Here is a 7,871-nt window from a genome sequence, read left to right on the forward strand (position 1 = left end):
TTGCCCAAACTTAAAGGTAATTTGTGGGCAGCTAGTGGAAAGGAACAGCCAAACTCCTAAACAGTGTTTTCACCTGTTTATATGAACACAGCTAAAGTCTAGCAGCAACCTGTGAGGTGTGACTACAGATCAAAATCATACAGAGTAACTCTATACATGCAACACAAAAACCCCCAGAAGATTAAAAAAAAAAAAGCCCTCAAGCCCAACCCCCACACAGCTCAATATATAAACAAAGAGAAGGCTAGAGATCACAACAATAGCACCACCTGATGGCTAGCAATAAACAGCACAATAAATGCGTAAGCAAAGAAATAGGAATAAACAATTATGTATGATGCCACATCAGCTAGATAGAAAGGAAATGAAGAAACTCCAAGAAATTACAGATACAGACAATCACAGACAGACTCTAGAAATCTCATTATGAGAACTCTCCAAGAATCTAAGCATAGTATGGAGAAACACACCCAAGAATTTAAAGAGCATTTTACCTATGGAATTAAGACACACAAAAGAGTAACTCCAAATAGAGTTTGGTAAGAAATTACAAAGCTTGAAAGAAGAACTTCAATCTGAATTCACCAAGCAGTTAGGAAGCATGAAAGAAAAACTTCAAACAGAACTGCAGGGAATGAAAGATACTCTGAGTGCAATTCAAGCTCAAGCAGAAGGCTTAGGACATAGACTCACACATGCAGAAGAATTTCAAATGTAAAAGATATAATTAATCCACTCTTTCAGTGTCAAGATGAGGGAGAGGAAAGATTTACAAAGAATAAAAGGACTCTTCTCTGTGAAATTACAGACTCATCAAAAGATCAAATGTAAGAGTGATAGGAATATTTAAGGGGCCTGGTGGTGGCACACCTAGTTGAGTACACATGTTACAGTGTGCAATGACCCAGGTTCAAATCCCTGGTCCCCACTTGCAGGGGGAAAGCTTGACAAGTGATGAAGCAGGGCTGCAGGTGTCACTCTGTCTCTCTCCCTCTCTACCACTTGATTTCTGGTTGTCTCTATCCAACAAATAAATAAAACTTTTTTTTAAAAGAAGGAATATCTGAGGATGAAAACTGGGTCAAAGAACTAGAGGTAATTTTCAGAGAAATTTTAGCTGAGAATTTCTCTCAATTAGGCAATACTCAGAACATACTTATTCAAGAGGCAGAATGCTGACCCAAGTTCATAAATTCAAAATGACCAACACCAAGGCCAGGAGAAAGTGGAATGACATATTCAAAGTACTATATAAGTGGGAATCCAAGCCACAAATTTTATATCCTGCAAAATTATCCTTCAAATATGAGGGGAAAATAAAGTTTTTCTTAAATATCCAAAAGTTAAAGGAATTTACCACAATCAACCCACCTTACAAGAATTACTGTATAGAGTCCTACAAGAAAGGAAGAAGTAAAGGAATACATGTTCTATACAAGGTGAACAGTAGTAGACCAGAACTAAGAACACACTTAAAATAGGGGGAAAAACAAAGCTAATAAGGGAGGGAATTAAAGGACAAAGCAGCTCTATCAAATATTTGTTAATCAAGATCAACTTAAAAAAAGATTTTTCTAGATACACAATGCTAGTTATTACATGATAACCACACACACACACACACACACACACACACACACACACACACACATACACACACACAAACCAGGGAACAGAGATTTACAGAAAGCATGAGGGATTCATCACAGAAATTCATCCACACAAAAGGAAACAAATAGGCAAAGAATCAACAATTTAAAACAAACTCAAAACAAAAATCAGAATGAACATAAGTAAACCACAGATATCAATAACAACCCTAAATGTGAATGGCTTAATTCACCTGTCAAAAGAGTCAGAGTAGCTAAATGGATTGAAGAACAGGATCCAACTATTACATGCCTTCAGGAAACACACATACAAAGAAAAGACAAAAACTGAATATAAGAGGATGGAGCAAGATATTCCAAGCTCATAACTCACACAAAAAGTGTGGGGACAGCTATTCGGTTCTCTGATAAAATACTTTGACCTTTCACCTTCTGAAACCCACAAGGACCCTGGGTCCATACTCCCAGAGGGATAGAGAATGGGAAAACTATCAGGGGAGGGGATGGGATATGGAGATCAGGTGGTGGGGATTGTGTGGAGTTGTACCCCTCCTAATGTACAGTTTTGTTAATGTCTCCTTTCTTAAATAAATAAAAAATACTTTCACAGGGGACTAGACAGTGGCACACGAGGTTAAGCACACACAGTACAAAGTGTGAGGACCTGTGCAAGAATCCTGGATTGATCCCCCACCTCCCCACACTTCATAAGTGGTGAAGCAGGTCTACAGGTTTCTATCTATCTCCCCATCCCCTCTCAATTTCTCTCTCTGTCCTATCCAATAAAAATGAAAAGTGGCCACCAGGAGCAGTGGATTTAGTGCTGGCACTAAGCCCCAGCAATAACCCTGGAGGCAAAAAAAAAAAAACTTTTTTTAAAATAGACTTTCAAGTAAATAAAGTAATCAAAGACAGAGAGAGATACTTTTATCATTATTATTTTATTTATTTATTTAAGAAAGGAGACATTAACAAAACTGTAGGATAGGAGGGGTACAACTCCACACAATTCCTACCACCCAATCTCCATTTCCCACCCCCTCCCCTGATAGCTTTCCCATTCTCTATCCCTCTGGGAGTATGGACCCAGGGTCATTGTGGGTTGCAGAAGGTGGAAGGCCTGGCTTCTGTAATTGTGTTCCTGCTGCTGAACATGGGTGTTGACTGGTAGATCCATACTCCCAGTCTGCCTCAGAGAGAGATACTTAATTGTTGTGATACAACCTGTGAATAGGACTTTGAGGCTTGATTAGCACATGGCAAAAGTAATTAGCATAAGGCTGATGTCAGGTTGACTTCACGACTGAACTTAGGCAGGTACTAGTTGGAAGCTGGGCTGTTCCTGCACTCCACTCTCCTAGCTTCCTACTTTCTTGCACGTTCAAGGTGCCTGCCATGGCTACTGCTCCCAGAAACTGAATAGGTGAAGCTGAACTCCAAAAACTTAACTTACAAGACCTTTCTCTATATCCATGATTCCCCTATAACTCTACCGATAATTGCCTATCTGCTGTACTTTAATAAACCATTTTGTACTGCTGTACTTGCATGTAATAAAACTTTGTCTTAACCCTACAAGCCATGCTCCCATAAAGCCTTTTATTTTTTAATTGCAATACATAATGGCTAAAGGATTAATCCAGCAACAAGATATAATCATCATAAATACATATGCCCCAAACTTAGATGCATCCAAATACATAAAACAAAAACTTACTGAACATGAGAGGCACTGACAGCAACACAACAGTAACCGAAGATTTTAACACACCACACCCAGCAAGAAACAGAACATCTGGGCAAAAAAATCAATACAGATAGTGATCTTAAGTGAAACCATAGATGAAATAGACCTAATATACACAGGATTTTTTTTCTTTTTTGCCTCCAGGGTTATTGCATGGGCTCGGTACCTACACTCTGAATCCACTGTTCCTATGGCTATTTTTTAAATTTTTGATAGGACAAAGATAAATTGAGAGGGGAGGAGAAGACAGAAAGAGGGAAAGATAAGACACCTGTGGGTGTAAAGCTGCGGTCTCGAACTGGGATCTTTGCACTGGTCCTTGTGCTTTATACTATGTGCACTTAGCTTAGTGTTGCTATTCCCTTACCCTCTATACAGAACTTTTCATCCCAAAATAAATGAATACATAATGTTCTTAAGTACACATGGAATATTTACAAGGTTTGACCATATTCTGGGGCACAAAGACAGACTAAACAAATATGTAAATATTAAAATTATAAAATGCATCTTCTCAGACCTTGAAGGAATGAAACTAGAGATCAACCAAAAGAGGAAAAGAAATTGCTCCAAAGACTGGATACTAAACATGCTTCTGAACAATACATGGGTCATTGAAAAGATAAAAAATTAAATTAAGAATTACCTCAATACCAATGTAAATGAAGAAACCAACTACCAGACCCTATGGGATACAGCAAAAGCAGTACTGAGAGGAAAGTTCATAGCAATACAGGCCCACATTAATAAACAGGAGAAATCACTAGTAAACTATCTAACAACCCACTTGAACCAACTAGAAGTGGAGCATAAAAAGACCCAACAGGAGACAGGAGACAGGAAATTTTTAAAATCAGAGCAGAAATCAATGAAATAGGAAAAAAAAAAAAAAAAAAAAGGCCATTAGGAAGATTAAGGAAACCAAGAGCTGCTTCTTTGAAAGGATAAATAAAATAGATAAACCACTAGCTACACTCACCAAGAGAAAAAGAGAGAATGCTATGGTCAAATCACTCAGAAATGAAAGAGGAGATATTACAACAGATCAGGTAGAGATTCAAAAGATTATGCAATAATATTATGGCCATCTCTATGGAACTGAATTTGACAACTTAGAAGAAATGCACACATTCTTAGAGTCATTCCAACTGCCAACCTTAACACAAGAGGAAGTAGATAAACTTAACAGGCCAATAACTAGTAAAGAAATTAAAACAATAATCAAAAGCCTCCCCAAGAACAAAAGCCTGGGTCTAGGTGGCTATACTAATGAATTTTACAAAACATTCAAAGAAGAACACCCTTCCTCCTCAAACTTTTCCAGAAAATAGAAGAGGGAACACTCCTGAACCCAGTCTATGAGGCTAACATCACCCTGTGATCCTCCAAACAGGAAAGGATCCCACCAAAAAGAAAACTATAGGCCTGGGAGAACAATATGGCGGATGGCGAGGAGCCGGAGAAGAAAAGGAGAATAGAGGAGCTGCTGGCTGAGAAAATGGCTGTTGATGGTGGGTGTGGGGACACTGGAGACTGGGATGGTCGCTGGAACCATGTAATCTGGACCCTTCACACACCCTGATTTCGAACCCAGCAATGAATCTCTCCAGTTTTTGTTAGATGCTTGTAAAATTCTAGTCAATGGAGCAGGCGGCTTAGGATATGAGCTCCTGAAAAATCTGGCATTATCTGGTTTTAGACAGATTCATGTTATAGATATGGACACTATAGATGTTTCCAATTTAAATAGGCAGTTTTTATTTAGGCCCAAAGATGTTGGAAGACCTAAAGCAGAAGTTGCTGCAGAATTTCTAAATGATTGAATTCCTAATTGCAACGTAGTTCCACATTTCAACAAGATTCAAGATTTTAATGATACTTTCTATTGACAATTCCATATAATTGTATGTGGGCTGGACTCTTATCATAGCCAGAAGGTGGATAAATGGCATGTTGATATCTCTTCTAAATTACGAACATGGTGTATTAGATCCAAGCTCCATAGTCCCTTTGATAGACAGGGGGACCGAAGGTTTTAAAGGAAATGCCCAAGTTATTCTGCCTGGAATGACTGCTTGCATTGAATGCACACTGGAACTGTATCTGCCACAGGTTAGTTTTCCCATGTGTACCATTGTGTCTATGCCCAGACTACCAGAACACTGTATTGAGTATGTAAGGATACTGCAGTGGCCTAAGGAGCAGCCTTTTGGAGAAGGGGTTCCATTAGATGGAGATGATCCTGATCATATTCAGTGGATTTTTCAAAAATCACTAGAAAGAGCATCACAATATAACATTAGAGGTGTTACATATAGACTCACTCAGGGTGTAGTAAAACAAATCATACCTGCAGTAGCTTCCACAAATGCTGTCATTGCAGCTGTCTGTGCCACTGAGGTTTTTAAAATAGCCACAAGTGCATATATTCCCCTTAATAACTACTTGGTATTTAATGATGTAGATGGACTCTACACATACACATTTGAAGCAGAGAGAAAGGACAACTGCCCAGCCTGTAGCCAGCTTCCTCAAAATATTCAGTTTTCTTCATCAGCTAAACTGCAGGAAGTTTTAGATTACCTAACCAATAGTGCTTCTCTGCAGATGAAATCTCCAGCCATCACAGCCACATTAGAGGGGAAGAATAGGACACTTTACTTACAGTCGGTAACTTCTATTGAAGAAAGAACAAGACCAAATCTCTCCAAGACACTGAAAGAATTGAGACTTGTCGACAGGCAAGAATTGGCAGTTGCTGATGTCACCACACCACAGACTGTACTATTCAAACTTCATTTTACTTCTTAAGTAAACTAAATCTGCACACCCTAGAGAACTCACAGAAATATACTCTATGGGTACTGAGAAATTTACTTGATATCATTAGTGTTGCTGAAATCTGACTTTTTAAAAAATAATAGCCACTCTTTTAATTTTGTAACTTTCCCTTGAAGACAGACTTTCGGTGTTTGAACTTGCTTGCATTTTCATTAATAACAAAGGGAGTGATTGATGCCCGGAAAGAACAATTATGAGCAAAAGCATTGTTTCATTGAGAGGAAGAGTCAAGCACCTTCTTTTGTGTTAATTTTGTTATTAGGGTCAAAGAACACATTCCTCAGTTTTCACTTAAGTGTTCATATGTTCAAAGATGCCCCATTAAAGAAAAATAAATTCTAAATAACATTAAACATTTCAGCCTGACATCTTGAGCATATTGAACATAGTCTACTTCTTGCTTGATTTCATAGTCATTTTAATTGTGGCTGTCCAAGTGAATATAACTACTGCAGAGGTTAACTTGTCCATAATACTATGGAAATGGTGATACTAGCTGAATACTATGCATGGAAATGGGAAATGTTTTCATGTGTTTACTTGCAGTGCCATAGAAGCCAATATGCACAACATTAAAGCCAAGACTTAGTTGTTAAGAATTTAAACAGTTATCACTGTCTAAACAGTTATCACTGATGCTTTCACACTATTTATTAATAAAATCATGTATTGTCTAAAAAAAAAAAAAGAAAGAAAGAAAGAAAACTATAGGCCTATATCCCTAATGAACATTGATGCAAAGATCCTCAACAAAATCTTGGGTAATCAAATCCAACAATGTATTAAGAGACTAATTCATCAAGATCAAACGTGGTTCATCCCTGGTAAACAGGGATAGTTCAACCTTCACAAGTCAATCAATGTAATCCACTATATATCTAATGGATCTCTTTCTCCACCACCACTGGTCACTTCCATCAGAAATGTCATCATAAGCCATTGTATGCACCTTCCCAGGTCTTTGCCCTCACCATCAAGCAGCAAGGATAGGCATGGCCTGAGTCTCCAAAGGGAGGCTGTCATATCCTGCCCTGCACTTGAGGAAGACTGCTCCTAAAATGAGTGCAGTCTACAATGTTCCCAGATGTGACCATGAGCTGTGAGCTCAGACCAACAGGGACTTAGAGATTAAACAGGCTCTGATGCTATATCCCAGCACAAGTATCCCAGTTCAAGCCCTCAGCTCCTCACCTATGGGGGTGGGGGGGTTCACTTCACAGGTGGTGAAGCAGGTCTACAGGTGTCTATCTCTCTCTCCTTTCTATCTCCCCCGCCCCTCTCCATTTCTCTTTGCCCTATCCAATAAAAAAAATGGCCACAGAAGTGGATTCACCTGGGTTCGGTGAACAGAGGTAAATAGTTAATTTTATCCACAGAATATTTTGAAGAATGGGAGATACTCACTGTCCTAATCCAACTTTCCAGCCCTATTCTCTACTCTGATATCATTTTCTCAGACAATACTTCTATCCAACTTCATTCTAGCTATCAAACTCAAGCAAAACCACCATAGTTGTGGGCACCTAGAAACATGCCTAAAATGGACTTCCTAGCTTTCTTCCACCCTAATGTGGAAGCCTGAAAATAGCCCATGTGTCCATTAAGAGAAGAACAGAAAATTAAACTGTGTTGTTATACATGAAATAGTTCTCCATAGTTGAAACAAATAAATA

The 7,871-nt window shown here is 38.6% G+C and overlaps 1 pseudogene; it reads left to right on the top strand.

The window, feature by feature from the left end:
• Window positions 1-4,795: 4,795 nt before the first annotated feature.
• Window positions 4,796-6,803, top strand: LOC103109435 (NEDD8-activating enzyme E1 catalytic subunit-like; annotated as a pseudogene).
• The last annotated feature ends 1,068 nt before the right edge of the window (window positions 6,804-7,871 follow it).

Source organism: Erinaceus europaeus, chromosome 3 (genome assembly GCF_950295315.1).
Source record: "Erinaceus europaeus chromosome 3, mEriEur2.1, whole genome shotgun sequence".
NCBI classification, from domain to species: Eukaryota; Metazoa; Chordata; class Mammalia; order Eulipotyphla; family Erinaceidae; genus Erinaceus; species Erinaceus europaeus.